The sequence below is a fragment of the Microcebus murinus genome, chromosome 5 (genome assembly GCF_040939455.1).
Source record: "Microcebus murinus isolate Inina chromosome 5, M.murinus_Inina_mat1.0, whole genome shotgun sequence".
Lineage (NCBI taxonomy): Eukaryota > Metazoa > Chordata > Mammalia > Primates > Cheirogaleidae > Microcebus > Microcebus murinus.
The window spans coordinates 94,953,447-94,971,760 of NC_134108.1; positions in this window are offsets into that span (position 1 = coordinate 94,953,447).

Below are 18,314 nucleotides of genomic sequence, written 5' to 3' on the forward strand. Positions count from 1 at the left end.
GAGTCTACAGACTCTAAACGTGCATTTAAAAGAGAGATAGTTGTTCGGGGTGACGAATATAAACATATACATTTTTTAAAAACCTCTATGTTGAAAATGATAAATCATTGTAGCCACAAACTAAAGTCTTTACAATTCATAATGAGAAACCAGGGGCCATCAGTCCCCTATTTTCTGTGTAGATTTTTTAAAAAGGGGGACCATTACTAAGACATTTTTAAACACAAAAGCTTCGCATGCATGTATGTTCAGGAGGGTATTTTGAAAGCTGGAAGCGGGGATTTTAAGGGTGATCTGTCTGTGTTGGTGGCTACACAACTTTTTTTTTTTTAACTTTATCTGTGTCGTTGTAGAACAAAAAAGCTAGCCATCAAGGTGACCATTTCTAATATTTTCTGGTCATTTTGCCCAACACGTTTGGAAACTTAAATACATCTCAGTCTGTGCTGCTTGTTGTTTTACGGGTTGTGTGCATTTTCAACCGATTCCATGCACCATTCCTCTTGGCTGGAGTCTCCATTTTATCAAGTTTTTTTTTTTTTCAGATGTTGGAAGCAACATATGCACACATTCACACAATGTTAATTTTGAGCCTTCTTTGCAGAGGCACAAGACATTTTATATTTGCATCTGTTGTCTGTAACTTGTAAGCGGTTATAAAGGTGGAGAGTCAAGAAATGGTCACCGGAATCTTTGAGAAGGACTTTACCCAGAATATTCTTCAAAGAGATAGTGAAACATATTTTAGGGTGTGTAGGGTTTTGTAAGTGTGTTATCCCCAAAAAGGTGATTTTTACAGGTTTTTTTTTTTAAAAGGAAACATAAACAACCAAAACAAAGTTAACCAAACCTTGCAAATGGGCACCCTTTATAACACAGGGTTTCTGAATTTCATCACTAAGTGATTACTCACTTGTTCCCCTTTTCCCATCCCCTGTGTTTTTCTATTCCCTTTCAGGGTGCAGAGGGCTCCCTGAAGCAAGAAGAGAAGCCCAGAAGAGGATCTTTGCCCCTAGGGCAGTAAATAAATGGCAGGAGGGAATGAGGAGGTATCTGGACAATTTGGGGTGAAAGTTATGAAGCCTGGTAAGAGTGAATCTGCAAAAGGCGATTGTCTTTAAATCCAGAGCGCTTCGAGCTGCCGTGTGCGAACAGGGTCGGACGCTTTGCGAGCAGAGGGCTCTGGACAACCTCGGCGGATTCCAATTCGATAAAAACCAAGGAGACACTTCGTGAAGTGCAGAATGCACGATTCTGCAGATTTTAAATTTATTTATTTTTACCGATAAGCCAAATGAACACAAAGAAGGTGCTTTAGAAGGAACTTCAGAAATAAACCCTTTTTTTGATTTCCAGTCTTATTTTTTTTCGTTTTGCCTTTCCCTTCCTCTTTCCTCTTCCCTCCCTCCCTTCCATCCCTCTCTTCTTCCCTTCCTTTTTCCCTCCCTCCCTTCCTCCCATCCATCCTTCTTTCCCTTCATTCTTCCTTTCCTTTCCTTTAAATATTAACCTTAAATCATACGGAATCTATACAGATTTTCCACCAGGAGCAAGAGCAAAGATTTTCCTTTTTGCCCCCCAGCTAGTTGGGAGATGAGAGGAAGGCATTCTTCCTGACCTTATTGTGTGGTAGGACTTAAAACGTGTTCCCCCCACCCCTCCTTCTAGAACTAAAACCAGTCCAAGATCTATACTTTGAAAGATAAATATTATAGACTCGGAAATTCAGATTCTCCAGACACAAATTTATTAATGAGAATAATTATCTTCTCCCTTTCAAATCAATAATTCTATTATCTTTATTACCTAAGGATCATGACAACCCAAATAAAATGCATTTGGAAAAATCTTATTTTTTTTCTCTAAGTGCTTTTAACACGTTTAAAATCCCTTTTTAGTAAATCATTTATTAGTCTAAAATAAATAAACCCTAAGGTTTAACAAAACAACCCGGGAGGAATAATTTTATGTATTAATATAAAACTATTTTTAAAACGTGTATTATGTTAGTATGACTTTTATAGCCTTATATATGTATAATTTAAATTTTTCATATGTAATTTTATTTTATGCTAATATTAGGTATTTTTAAAAGTAGAAACGTGAAATATTTGGTTAAAATTTATTTAAATTCTTTAGGAAAACTGAATGAATCTGGTTTTATTAAGAGTGAAGCATAAGCATAAAACTATATCCACGTAGACACACATTTAGAGAGATACCCCCAAAATGCATAAGGATAATTAAAGCCCTAGTTAATTTTTTAACGTGGGCATTATTCGAAAAATCCTAGAAATTGCAAGGTAAACCTTTCCCGGGGAGAGTTCCTTAAGTCATTGAACGGGCAACAGCGCCCTCTGTCGGGGTTTTGTAGGAGCAAACCCTGCACGGCCGCTCGCTTTCTTCTTTTGCGAATTTCTTTCGGTTCTGCAAAGAGCATTTTAAAAGTTCAGTCCTTATTACATCTACTCATTTTAGAGACGGTTGTTTCAGCAGCTAAAAAGTTCAAACTCCTCAAAAAATGTACAAATAAAAGCTCAGCCTCTACTAACTTGAGCCGGCTTCTCTTGCTCTCACTTTCTATTATTGCATTTCGCGGTAACACCCAATCACGTGACACAGGAAAAGATTTCCCGCAAGAACTCAATACAATGCAAACGCAAAGGTAAAACAAACTCTGGATTTTGAAGGGAATTAAACGAGTAAAATTGCATTTTCATCATCAGTTCTTTCCTCTGTATTTCTTATTCAGGACTCGCGCATGCTTGCTGGGTCGGACCGCACTTGAGACATCCCAGGTAGTTACAATTGTATTTTCCTTTTTCATTTATATTTATTTCAGCTTATAACAGCAAAGGAGAGGGTTATTAGTACCATTCTCTTTTTCTGCCGTAGATAGAAGGAATATTATTCATTAAGTGTACGAGCCAATAATCGAAAGCATTTCACCCAGCATGAAGCCCTCTGCTGGCGGTTTTCAGACTATGTTTATGACTTTTTTTTTTTAATGTTGCAGAAAAATATCATTACATTAAATCAAGGTCAACTGTTACCATTCTCATGTCATCTTTCTCCTTTCTCCCAAAAATCTAATTATAAATTATCTAAAATTTCTTTGACTTCCTTCCTTCCACTATTTCTCACCTTAGCATCTATGAGTTATGGGGTAAGGCTTCATGAGCTATCTCCCCTTGTAGATGCCTGATGGGCCACCTTTTCTGTTTCCATTACAGTCTTCCTTTTCCATCTACTGAAAACGCAAAAACAATAAAGTAGAAAAAGCCAAGACTTAGAATTAGGATTACTGCGTTAATTTTGGGCCCTGGCTCTTCTCATTCTATTTAATAGCCTGAGGTTCAGTGTACTGAGCTATGAAATGGAAATGATTGTGAAAATTCACTAAAATAACACCTATGAAAGAATATATGTGATGCTATTGCTTTGTAAACAATTTGATTTCTCCTTATCATCTCAAAGCACTGAGCTAAGTGTCAAGACAGTGCAGGCTTCCATCAACCAGGGACTTGCATAAGCTCCCTGTTAGAAAGTGGAGTTGGCAACCCCAACGGAGGTATTCTGTCTGTGCAGCACTTTCCCACAGTGCCATGATGGTGTCTTGCTTCCTTCTGAAATTAAGAAGGCAATATTTTTGGATTATTAAGTTTTTCAGGGTCGTTTTTGCCCTGGATTTATAAATAGGAAAAGGAAAAGAGAGAGAGAAGAAAGCACTGACTGACTTCCACATACTTAGATACTGCTCCACCTCTTATGCATGAGAAGCATTATTGTCCACCAGATTGGTTAATAAGACACGACAGCTCCACTTTTAATTGTGGCATCTGACTCCTTATATTTCTACCATCTTTCTGTCCTGGAGCTTTCTCATGATTATATTTTTGGGGAAGCTTTGTCATGCATTTTTAACATCAGTTTAGAAAAATTACTGTCGAATGTGTGAAACTACAATTCAAGCACTTGCCCTCAGATTTATAGGGCTTTGATACCACATGGGTTTCAGTGACTCAATATGAGGAAACGAAATAGGAGGGACTAATGTTTGCACAAGAGTGTTTTAAAAAATTAAATGTGGGCAGAGTTATCTCTGGATTGACTCTTCATATTTGTACAGGTTGAGGCAAGACCTGAAAAGGAAACAGCATTTCTTACTTTAACCATAATACGTAGCTAATGGTACATCTGTGAATTTATAAAGCCATGCCAAGTTGAAGTCATTTGTGAGAATGAAAATAACTGTAACTGTGAAAACTCCTCCTTTCTCTTGCACTTTGGAGGAGCGGTAGGAACTTTATTGTATATTTTAGATATTCTCAAGTACTAAGAACTTTCTGTTTAATTGTGGGGGTTTGAAGTGGTCAAGGAGACAGCTTTAAAATTTCTATCTCCTGTAGATAACTCGATTAAGGAATGGAAGATGAGGGGCTGAAGTAAATGATGCAAACAGCCATACAAGAGTTGTTTTCAATACCAGTGGGTATTTCACATACAAAATGTGAGAGGTGTGTGTCTCCTGTGCCATGACTAATGCAAGAGGACAGGTACTTTCATCACTGTGTACATTTTCCATATTATTGCTTTAAGAAGGAGCAATCTCAAAGGGTGAGAACGCTAGACAATTTGGTTTCAAAATGCAACCAATAGACCAATACACATCTGTGAGGGGAAAAATTTGCAAATAAAGACTTGGAGAGATGTAGAGCAGAAATATAACCTTTAAAGCATGAATAAACACACACAATGTATAACATCAGAGCTGAAGTGTCTCATAAGTACAAGGGACATTTGGGAGAAATTAGCATTACATTGGAACTACTTCCTAAAAATTCACAATATTGCATTTTGATAAAAATAGAGAAGGATGTTCATTTTATGACTTTTATTTCTTTAACATCAAACAGTTTTTTCACTTACTAGCTATGTTCCCTTGGGCAAGTCCTTTGACCTTTTCAGGTCTCAGATCTTTCGTCTATAAAACAAGGAAAATTTGCTGGGTGGTATTCAAGACTCTTTCTTAGAAATGGACTTTATGGCATTTATGAAAGCATAAAATAGTAATTAATGAAAAAAATCAAATGAAAGTGTTCTTTCTAAACATGTTGCAACAAAATATTAGCTCTCTGGGACCCTGCATGGAAAAGTTTAAGAGAATTAGCCCCAATCTTTTGATAAATGCTCATCACAGAGAAATTTTTAAGAATATGACCTTAGAAGAAAGCAAACAAAGAAAGGATAAGAATACAGTTTGTTAAGCAATCTAAACCCAAAAGAACAAATCTGGAAGCATCAAATTACCTGACTTGAAATTATACTACAGGGCTATAGCAACTAAAACAGCATGGTATTGGTACAGAATAGGGTACCCAGAAACAAAATCATCTACCTACGACCATCTGATCTTTGACAAAAGAGACAACATACACTGGGGAAAGGAAGCTGTATTCAATAAATGGTGCTGGGAAAACTGGATAGCCACATACAGAAGAATGAAACAGGATCCCTATCTCTTGCCATATACAACAATTAATTCAAGATGAATAAAAGACTTAAATGTAAGGCATGAAACCATAAAAATTTTAAAAGAAAATGTAGGAAAAACTCTTCTAGACATTGGCCTAGGCAAATAATTTATGACTAAGACCCCAAAGGCAAATATAGTAATAACAAAAGTAAATAAATAGGACTTATTTAAATTAAAAAGTTTCTGCACAGCAGGAGAAATAACCAACAGAGTGAATTGACAAACTACAGAATGGGAGAAAATATTTGCAAACTATACACATGACAAAGAGCTAATATCTAGAATCTACAAGAAATCAAACAAATCAGCAAGGAAAAACCAACCCCATTAAAAAGGAGGGAAAACAGAAGTTTTTCAAAGGAAGGTAAACAAATGACAAATAAACATATGAAAAAATGTTCCAAATCACTAATCATCAGAGAAATACAAATTAAAACCACGATGAGACACCACCATACCCCTATCAGAATAGCCATTATTAAAAAATCAAAAAACAATAGATGCTGGTATGGATGCAGAGAGAAAGGAACACTTATACACTCGTGGTGGGACTGATAATTAGTACAACCTCTATGAAAAACAGTAAGGAGATCCTCAAAGAAATATATTTACTTACGATTCAATCCAGCAATCCCACTACTGGGTATCTACCCAAAAGAAAAGAGTCATTATATTAAAAACAAAAAAATAAAACAAACAAAAAAACACCTGTACTCGAAGGCAGTACAATTCACAATTGCAAAGATGTGGAATCAACCTAAGTGCCCATCAATTCATGAGTGGACAAAGAAAATGTAGTATGTGTGTGTATGTACACACATGCATACATACATATACACAGAGTACTGCTCAACTATAAAAAGGAATGAAATACTGTCTTTTGCAGCAACTTGCATGGAACTGGGGTCCATTATCCTAAGTGAAGTATCTCAGGAATGGAAAAACAAATGCCACCTGTTCTTACTAACAGTTGGGAGTTAAATGGTGGGCACACATGAGCACAAAGAGATGTAAAGAATATTGGAATCCAAGAAGTGGGGAGAGTGGTAGGGGATAAGGGATAAAAACTTACCTATCAGGTATAATGAACACTATTCTGGTGATGGGCACCCTGAAAACTCTGACTTGAGCATTATACAAGATATCCACCTAGCACAAACATTTGTACTCCCTTAATATTTTGAAAGTTTGAAAATTAAAAAAAAAAATTAAAAAGAATATAGTTTGTTGGGTCTGCTATAACAAAATACCTTATAGGTCTGCAAAAATACCTTCTGGTTGTGGCAGGCAGCAAGACGGCCATTTGTTCCTATTAATTATGCTGCCATTAAGGCAGAATGTAAGGTACTTTCAAGTTTGTAACCTTGTATATAGTTTCTGACTATTTTCTCTCTTTCCGTCTCTCCCTCCCTTTTTTCTTTTTTTTGTTTGTTCACAGTAAACATGAGGTCACATGTACAGCCAAAGACAGTCCATTAGACTGGGTAATTTATGAAAAGCACCATTTCCTTGCTCATAGTTCTGGAGACTGGGCAGTCCCAGTCAAGCAACCAGTAGATTCAGTGTCTAGTGAGGGCCTGTTCCCCATAGATGGTGTCCTCACCCGGTGGAAGGGCAAAAGGAACAAATAAGCTCCCTCAGGCCTCTTTTATAAGGGAACTAATCCCATTCACCAGGGATCTGCTCATGACCTAGTCACTTCCCAAAGGCCCCACCTCTTAATACAAAAATTTGGGGCGTTAGATTTCAACATACGAGTTTTGGAAGGACACAGATATTCAGACCATGGCATATAGCTTGAGGGAAGAGGAAATAATTTTAATAGCTAGTACTTAATAGGCACTTTGAGAGATTCAATCATTTAAGTCTAGAAAAATTACATCTTAATATAGCAAAAGAGTTTGCAGTTGTAATCTTGAAATTATGGCTAGTAATATTTGATAACATATGCTGAATGGAAGCAATATCCCATGGCAAAGGCTGGAAAACACTTAATTTTTCAGCAACGGGGAAAAATATGAATACTAGAAACTACACATGGAGAATCATACTATTTTTTCTCCAGAAAAATGATAGTTTCGGTTGTCAAAGGGCAGTTTGTCAAAAACTCCGAAGGAGAAAGAAGAGATCCCTGGGAACCAGCATGGATTTAGGAAGAACAGATCATTCTATGTGTTCTCATTTTATTTTGTTATAGATTTACTAGACTGAACATTGGAAACACAATGTATCTGTAGCTCATGGAGATATTTCAAAGGTTTCTCATTGTCTTCCCTATCTGGGTTGAGTGACATCTTGGTATTTGGAGGCAGTCCTGCATTCTGATTAAGACATGAGCTTTGGAGTAGTACAAATATGTACTTACTTACAGAAAGTAAGAACTTCCACTTACTTTCTTGGACATTGGGAAAATTACCTACTCCCCACCCCCCCCATGAGCCTCAATTTCTTTGTATGAAATATATTTCCTTACATGGGATATATTCTTTATGTGAAATATATTCCTTATACAAAATGTGTGCATGCTAATACCCATTGCATAGGAGTGGTCATGATGATTAAATGAGATAATATTTATAAAAACGCCCATCATGACCTCCCATACAGGGCAACTACTCAGTATGTTATAGCTACTGTTTCCATCTCAGATTTGCAGCTATTTAAGTAATTCTCTTCCAAAGAGGTTGGTTGACTAATGAAAACAAATTTGAGTCAGTAGCTTCAATAGTTAGTTTGCCACAGGACTTTGGCCTTGGTCTTATTCTTTCTAATATTAAAAAGTTGAGGGCTGGGCACGGTGGCTCACGCTTGTAAACCTAACACTCTGGGAGTCCGCGGTGGGTGGATAGTTTGAGCTCAGGAGTTCGAGACCAGCCTGAGCAAGAGCAAGACCCCGTCTCTACTAAAAATAGAAAGAAATTACTTGGACAGCTAAAAATATATAGAAAAAATTAGCTGAGCATGGTGGCTCATGCTTGTAGTCCCAGCTACTCGGGAGGCTGAGGCAGAAGGATCGCTTGAGCCCAGGAGTTTGAGGTTGCTGTGAGCTAGGCTGACACCACAGCACCCTCGCCTAGGCAACAGAGTGAGACTCTGTCTCAAAAAAAAAGTTGACTTGTAAGAAGAATTAGAAGATACGTTCATTATTTTTCAGGTGCTAAACATTGGGGAGAGTAGTCAATACATTGGATTACAAGATGAAGATTCAAAAATATTTTGACAGGCTAATACTCTGGAACAAATTCCAAAAGCTATACTTTAACGAAGGTAATAGTAACAAAAATATGAATGTGAAGGACGCTAATAGACTGACAGAGGAAAACAAGAAAATACCCATCTTTTTCCATACTCAGGGTCCTTATAGTTTTTGAAACATAGTAACCACATCAGTGTCATTCCCAACAATTTTTTGAGACTGATAGACCTATACAGTGAGTGAAATTCCAGATTGCATTCCTGGATCAAGTGCAGAGAAGTTGCAATCCCACAGTTCTTTATACTGTTCACAATGAATTTCAGGATTTGTATCCAATTGGGATGGCTTACTTTAAGACTATCATTGACAAACTAAAATGTCTTTTTAAAAAAAGCGATCAAATTAAAGAGAGTCCTAGAAGTAATGCCAAGGAAGAAAGAGTTGGGAAAACTGGGATCGTCACACTAGAACAGAGAAAACTTGGGGGTGTGAATGCTGTCTTCCGGTATTTGGTGATGGTCTTGGGGAAGGAGGAGTAGACTGAGGAATAAGTTGGCATTTGTCTTGTTCACTGCTATACTATATTGTCAGTATACAGGAAAATGGCTGGCTCAAATGTGTTCAACGCATTTTAGGTGAAATCATTCTCTTTTGCTCTAAAGATACAGGATAAGATCAATAGAGGGATGTTACCAAGAGGCAGATTTAAATCAGCGTGAGAAAAAAATTTCTAAAAATTTGAAGTACTGGAAAAAGCTTTGATTGTGATGAACTGCCAGTCCCTGCAGGATGCAAGCAGGGTCCTGGACGACCTCCGTCCGGGATGGGGTAATGCTGAGGCAGGAGGTCTGACTATATAACACTGGGTAGCAGGTCCTTTACAACACCAAGATGCTGGAATTCTACTACAGGTGCTCAGCTTGCTATTGCATTGTGAGTTCAGTAGATTAATCATTGTAAAGGACTGGCATTGAGAGACATATGTGGAAGATTACATTATTTCTGCATCTGTGTGAGTATTATCTGATTGGGGACTCATACACTTTTATCAGGCCCATGTTTCCACATAATGTATAAGGTATCCACTTCCTTAGTAGAAACATCATCACAGTAATTATACTGAGTAACTTTACTGGTCTGTTAGTTTCTCTTTTGCTTCTGTCATTATTACCTTTTATTTGCATATTTAATAGGATTTCTGTGGTTGGCTTTATAGAACAAAGAAAAGGAAATTTATTGACAGTATGGATGCAGGGAATTTTAGGGTTTTATTTGAAATTTGAGGGACATTTGTTTGCTCCCTAAGAAAGAAATCCTTTGCAGATTTATCCAGTGATCATAGTCAAAGCTAGACACCCCTTGAGGGAGTTTCAAAAATCTTTTAGTGATTTAAATAAGCATACAACTAAAGTGAAGCAATCCTTTCCAAGTCTCTCCTTAATTGCAGAGGAATGTGAAGATTCTTTATAAAACTTTCACTAGTATTTATAAAGAAATTATGAAAATGATCTTTTCCTGTTGTATTATAAAATATTTTTATTTACTTCACCATCACAACCTAAACAAAAACTAAAAATATATTTTAAGATCCAACTAAGCATGGGCAGTCAGTTTTTTATCCTCTCTCTCACTGGTTTTCTTTAGAATTTTGGTCAATGCATGAAAAATGACGTTTTCAGCATGAAAACTATTGGAAAGTTTCCAGGGAATTGAAATTAGAACTTGAGTTCAGCCATTTTTTGCAGCTTCTGATATCTTGGTGAGGCCCATTCTTTCAATATGTATCAAGTGCCTAATATTTTATGGTGCATTATGCATATATAAAGACAAATCAGAGAAAGAAATTGCTCAGAAATAATACTGTCTTAATAAAGGAAATGAAACATTATAGGGTAAGAAGTGTTTGTGACCTTAACTATGAAACTACATTTAGTGATATTTTAGTTTCAAAGTTAAAGCCTAAGTAATTTATTACATTCTTTTTAGTGCTTAGATGCTCTAGTTCTGAAAAATTTTGCTTTTTTTTTTTTTGGTTAGAAGTTCTTTTTTAAATAAATATGTGATTAGTGACTAGTAAATTAAATGCATATACTTATGTCCAGGGAGGTTCTATTTGTTCTGAGACACAGAATCCATGGGCTGGATTTTGTGACTGAGAGTTTTTGCATATTGAATGACAGCTTTTCTAAGCCCTTTTTCTATGAAAATACTAAGCTCAGGGAGGGATTGGGATCAGGCAGAAACTAGTCAACTACTTGGAGATACTGGAAAGAATCTGTCCCAGAACTTACAGCTTTACTTGGTAGAAAGTTTTTTGATTTTCACAAATCTGTAATGAAAGCTTGTCCGTGGTTTAATTCTTAACCTGGTATCTAGGGGCAATGAGTCTTTCTTATCAATGACCTTGATGATATTTTTGCAAATACTTTTCATTTCAGTTCCAGTTATGGGGACAGTGCTAGAAAATGAGGAACACAATTTTAGAGGCTGTGATGTTACTGGCTCCAAAGTGACCTTGTATTCAAGTGACTAAATTAAAAATCAATCAATCAATCAATCAATAAGACTTTGGATAAAAAAAGAGACCAGAGTTTCAGGGCTTTCCAAGTCATATTAAACATGAAGAGAAGCAGAATATCAATTGTATGTAGTTTTTTGAAATCAGAGTGTCTTAAAATGTTTATTCACATATTGTTGGGCAATTTAAACTATTGTTCCCAAGCAATATTTATTTTTTTTCAACAGAAGAACGACATTTCTTTTAGAATGATCATTATATTAATATACTCTCATACTATCAACTTATATTTGAGAATACATGTAATTGCTCCTGTGTGAAATGGTCACATTCTAGATGCTTCAATTAAGTCAGCAATTTGTGGATTTAATTGGGCAAAAAGGCACAAAGGATCATTATCATTAACTCTATCTTTTACTCCACATTTATTTTCTTTCGACTTATTAGATTCTACCTGCTTTGACAGCTAACAACAACAATGCTTTAATTTCTTTTATGGGCTCTTCTACTCTTAAAATCTCTTTACTGTGATTGGAGTATAGCTTCCTCCTCCCCAGTAGTCTAATGTTATTAAATAATAGCTACCACCTAGTGAGACCTCATCATATCCCATGCCCTTAACTAAGCACATTCAATCCTTTAGCTCACCTAATTTCAGCTTCACAAGGTCTATGAAAAAGGTACGATTACTCCAGTTTTTCAGATGAGGAAACCAAGGCCCAAGGACATTAAGCACCCTTTGTCAATTGTCACAGAATTGCTATAGGACAGAAATAGGATTTGAGCCTAAATTTAACTTCAAATCTGTCTTGTCAGCCTTGTGGCCATTCTATGGGGGTTTGTCAAGGCTCAAAGTTAGCTTCTCTCGGACTTCCACAGTGGTTTGGACAATGGCAAACTAAACTGCATGCAAAAGAGACAGAAAAAAAAAGTAGAATAAACAGAAGAGGAAAAAGAAATTAAATGGAGAGAAAAGGAAAGGGAGATGAATGGAGAAAGTATAAAAATTGAAAGAAAAAAAAAGAACACAGAGTATGCAGCAGGCTGTTGATTTTCCATCTAGGCAGTGGTCCTTGACATGGAGGTGGGTGATCTTGATCTCCAGAGGGTATTTGGAAATGTGTGGAGACATTTTTTAGTTGTCGCAATTAGTCTGGGGGTGGGGGGTGGCGGTGGTGCTACTGGCATTGAGAGGGAAGAGGCCAGAAATGCTGCTAGATATTAAATAATGACTAGGATAGCTTCCCCAACAAAGAAGGGCAGAGGCTGAGAAATCTCGGTCTAGGGTTTGCTTGTCTAACCTTCCCCAGCTACCACCAACCATTAACAAAGAATATTTGGGGAGTAACTTAGTAATTTTCGAAGAGATCTTAAATTATAATCTTTGGTCAAGTCTAGGGTACACAAGAACATGAAAGAAGACTCAGTACTGGTAATCTCTCTCTCTCTCTTTTTTCCCCTGCAATATCTGAGACAAAAAAAATTCTATGATGTAGTTTTAGAGTGATATATTTTATATTTTTAGTATAAATTGAATATGTTATCCAACATAGATTGCCCTTCAGCTAAATTCAGTTAAGTCTAAGGAAGCAGAACTGGGTTGAACGATTAGTTCTAACTTCTGTGTGAGAACTATAGAAGCCCAGGGTTAGAATGGGGAGGAACATAAAGAACTATGATATCAGGCCCCTCATTTTACATAGGAGAGAATTAGGGCTCAGGAAAGTGAAGTGACTTGCCTAAGGTCATAAATGGCTGGGTTGGGACAAAACCCCAGCTCTTTCTACCTTCTAATTCTTAATTCTTTCCATCCATAAAATGTGCTTCTGCAATCTACCACTAACCTTCACCATCAGAAATGACTTAAGCATTTTTCTCTTTAATTCTCAGGTGTATTGGTTAAAAGGATACAATAACACTCCAACACACACACACACACACACACACACACACACACACATTAAAATTTATATATTATCTTAAAAGTTTTGTGATGATTGATACAATATCTCCTCTTTCTTCTGAGGACAGAAACATAATGATAATGAAGTATTGCCTTTGATTGAATCTGATTATAATTTTTGCCATGATGGTAGATTGTGAACTTTTATAACTCAGAGTTATATGAATTCACTGTTTCTCTTCATCTCATGCAGCTTTTAAATATGTCTAACTTCCTATTACTTAAACAGAGGTGAATAAAACTCAACAATTAAAATCAAATATATGAATAAACTATGCTTGAATATACATTTATTAGATGCCTATTGCTTGTATTGGGCACCTTAGCTAGTGACAGTGATAACTAATACAAAGTGCTCCTCTGTGCTAGGTAATGGTGTAAGTGTATGTGTCAATCATATTAATTCATGTGCTGCACTAGCCACTGTAGGATCTGGAGATGATAAGACGTCTAAATGCAACTCCTTTGTCCTTTGGGAATATGTATTTAATTAAGGAAGCAATACATATGAGGCTGAAACCCACTTATATATAGAAATGTCTGATCCTGCCTAAAAGGGAAATGGATTGGAGAGAAAGCCGGTACTAGTAAGAGCATGATTTTAATCAGAGAAGGTTTCTTGGAGAAAGCAAATGTAATGCTAAAACTGAGAGGAAGCAGAGGAGAATGAAAACGCAAACAGAGGCACAGGAAGAATGGTTGCCAGGCATTGCAAGAGCATAAAGAATCCCCTCTCAAAAGCAATCTAGAAACCATATTAATGATATTGCAATATGTGTTTGATTGATATTTTCCATAGTTATGTTCTAAAGTTCTAAAACCAGTGAAGTAACTCAAGGTGAATGGAATTTAATTTGACCCACCTGAACATGGGACCTGAACCTTTGTGTGCAAGCTAGCTGGGAGGCAATCAGAAATAGGAGGGGCTCTGAGCAGAGGAGCTGGGGATCTTCCTGCATGTGGAAATGTATGTTATCTTCCCTTTCAGGCTGGTTCTAAGGAGTAAGTCCATGCCTCTAAAGGGCTTCTGGTAGTTTGTTTCCTCAGTCGGCCAATAATTTCTTTTGGTGGGAGATTAAAATACAAAACAACAAATCATTACGTATTTTCCTGGGTAACCAGAAATGTGCATAGGAATATGGATTAATCGGTCCATTGATTTAGTCAAATATTTTTCGTTAATTATAACTCACTCAAATTTTACGTATAGAATGAGATGATGAAAAAAGCAGCAGAACACCACCTTTGCTTTACTATTACTTAATTATTTAAAAATAATATTTTAGAGAAATTGTAACAAAATCCTAAAGCCCAGATGTGACATTTCATATGTGGTTCACTCCAAATACATTAAAACTATATTCTACCAATTTACCATAACAATTTTGTGGGGAATCACATCTAGTTGAACTAATATAGGAGAGGCTTGGTTATCATATTTGTTAAGTAGAGAAAATGGGAAGAATGGCAGGGTTAAGGGACTATCTCAAGTCCATGTAGTGAGAGGCATCATTTTTATCAATAGGGAGTAGACTATGCTGTTTTGGAAGAAAGTCCAGCTGGCTCTGTTTTTACTTACTGATTTATGTTGCCTTTTGCCTCTTTGATGGCTTTTTTTTGCAGTGGAATGCACTTGCCCCTTTGCTGGATCATTACTCATATAATCTTTAAAAGAACATTATTATAATAGAAGTTGTTGACATTCTCTGTCCACAGGATTTGAAGTTAGTATTATATTATATTAAAAAATCACATTTTAAAAGTTGTATATAAAGGAAATCTGTAATTAAAATCAGACATTCCAGAATTAATCTCTCATGTGAAATGAAATGAATGAACTTATGGTAAAGGAAGATAAATAATAAATGTTGATAAAGAAAACATGTTTCTTTTCATTGTTATGTAGCTTGGGTTTCATGAGGAATGAGATATGGCTCTGAAAATTTGAATTGTGGCATAGTTTGCTATTAGACAATAGGGAAAATTTTGCTTTCATTCTCTATGCAAATAATAGCAATATGATACATTAGGCATTCATGGGAAAAGAGACAGAAAATTCATTTAAACGAATACTTTAAAATCTGCTTTTCATCCTTGGATCAGAGTGAAGAAGCATAAATCAACTTTAGGAATGGGTCCAAAAATAATGTAATGAGTAATATTTTCTTTTTCAAATTCTGGAACATTAGATGGGAACTAAATTTCCCCTTCAGCTTTCCAGATTCTGGGTGTACATTTTTACATACAAAGAAATAGTGAGAACACAATGGGTTAGATACAAAGAGCAGAGGAAATTGTAGAAGCCTAGAAACCCAGATGTGATTATGAGTGAAAAAAATACCTAGCATCATTTTCTTCATGGCACTCACCCTTCTCTTGCAAATGATCTAGATCTTGAAGTAAGTAAGGCAGTTGAACTCAGTACTCGTGATAGAATCACACATGGTTTCTCCTTCAATTACAATGGATAGACAAGGGAAGTGTGAAAAAGAAGTCTTTTTTGTTTGAATGGTTTTATCATATTATAAGCAATAAACATGAAATTACATTCAGTTATGCATTTTTGGCAGGAATAGGATAGGAATTGTGTGTTCTTGCTGCATTGTATCAGATGGCAAATGATGTCAACATGTGCCATCGCTGGTAATATTACATTAATGTTGCTTGCTTGGTTAAATGGTGTCTGTGAGGTGTCTCCACTGTAATGTCATTAGTTTTTCCTCGTAGGGAGGGAATACAGAACTAATACAATCTGAGAATTATACTACAAAATATTATAAAAGAAAGAATGAGAAACCATTCTATATTGAAGGAGATTAAAGAGATAAGACAACTAAAAGCAAGGCCCGATTTGATGTTTTCTTTTACTATAAAAGATGTTATTGGTGTAATTGGAGAAATCTAAATAAGGTTGTAGATCATAAATAGTGTTTTGTCAATACTAAGCTTCTCTTTCTGATTTTGAAAATTGTGGTGTGGCTATATAAGTATGCTTTTGCATTTAGGAAAAACACACTGAAGTATTTCAGGGTAAAGGTGCATGATGTCTGCAATTTATTGTCAGGTGGATATATAAAGCAAATGAGGTAGAATGTTAATATTTGGGGAATCCGAGTGAAGCGTATGTTAACACACACTTCAGCAATTTATAGGGCAAAAGAAAGGCCTACTTCTGACAGCTGGTTCTTGTTTTGATTTCTTGTCTAATCCTGGGGAAAATACTTAGATCCCTTTCTTTAACTATCACTCTCAGCACTTTTCACTTTGTTCTGTTCCCATTTGTAAAGAGTTTATATTCAGACTTTGAAAGTCATTTGCTTTATAGCCTTAGTGAGCTCAGTTTTGCTAGGAATAAACTTTGCTGAAAGGCTATTTTTTCCTGTCCCGGACCGTCATACAGTCATATAATCAGTGAACTGTAAGTGCAGCACAGTGTGAGACTTCAGGAAGGGTGTTAAAAGGGAGCAGACTCAGCTGAGAAGGGTACATTTAGTTTTTTCCCCCTTTCTTGTTCCTGTTGTCTGCAATGTGGGCACGATGCAGCTGTCTTGGGCCACGCCTTGAACCTTAAAGATGGAAGCTGGTTCTCGGGTGGTGGAGCCCAGACCACTGATGACTGGAGTCACTACACCCACCATGGACTGCCTACCTCTGGACTTCTTTTTTTTTTTTTTTTGGACTTCTTTTACATAAGAGAAAAATAAACTTTTGCTCATTTGAGTCATTTGTATTTTGAATTTTTTGTTAAACCCATTCCTAACTGATTGACCACATTATTATGAGTCTAAATATGGTAAGCTAGTTTCTCCAAGCACCTACTATATTAATGTACCAAATATATAGTAATTATATTTTCCCAGTTTTTCAAGTTTGGCATGTCTTATGGAATGGCTATATGACTGAAGACCAAGTTGTTCTTCTTTGGCCTGAAAGAGGGAAGGTTAAATTAAAAGTTTTGCTTGGCTGGGCACCGTGATTTATTCCTATAAACCCAGTACTCTGGGAGGCCGAGGTAGGAGGATTGCTTGAGGCCAGGAGTTTGAGTTAAAGAATGCATGCAGTGAGCTATGATCATGCCACCGCACTCCAGTCTAGGTGACAGAGCGAGACCCTGTCTCTAAAAAAAAAAAAAAGGAAAAAGAGTTTTGCTTTACTTTTTGGATCTTCCCTAATAGGTACAGGCGGAGGATCCAGAGGTGCAATGATGATAGGTTTCTTCTGGTATGTAGGTTCTCCCCTTCTGCCAAGACGTTAGGAGTTATTAGTTCTGGAAAGAATAAAGGCTTCTGATCACTGGAAGAGGCTGACACTGTCAGGACATGCTTATTCTTAAGAGAAATTTATTGCAGGAAATCAACATCCGGTGAAGAGCCTCCTAAGACAACATTGTCAACATCTCTCCTTCATGCTTGAGACCTCCATTGGCTCTCTGTTACATAAACCCTCTGTTTGGGCTTTAAGGCCTCCCAGATGTTTTTCCATGCCCTTTCCTTGGCTGATTATTTCTTCCATTCTTTGTTATGCAATCCCCATCATTGTACACCAGTTACATCATTTCAATTCCCATCTCTAAACTTTTACTTGCCTAATCTTCATATTACCTGGGAACCAGCCCAAGTTTCACCTTTTTCTTGAATCAGCCCTCAGGCAAGTGTGCTCATGGATTTCTCTCTTGTAGTTAGAGTCAACAGCACACAGTTCAGCAATTATCATCATTATATACTTAATAGCTCAGCCATCTCCTTGGGCAAGATTAAGACTTCCTTAAGGCTTATCTCTCAGCGTACCCCACATGTGCCTCTTATGTGCCTCTTATATACTTTTGTGTACATGGTTTTCTGTATCCACACTGCTTATTAAATTTTAATACACCTAAATGAGGTGGGCAAAAACCAGTCATTTAAGAAGGAAAACTGTGAAGCCAAGACAATTGAAATGGGTAACGGGAATAAGTTGGAAAATAAAGATTAGAACCCAAATCTTCTTGTTTCCTAGATCTTCCTCTTGCTGTTAGGTAACACAAATTGGAATGTAAGCTCAATGAGGGCAAGTTTGTTCGTTTGTTTTATTTGCGGATATATCCCCAGTGCCTAGAAGAGTG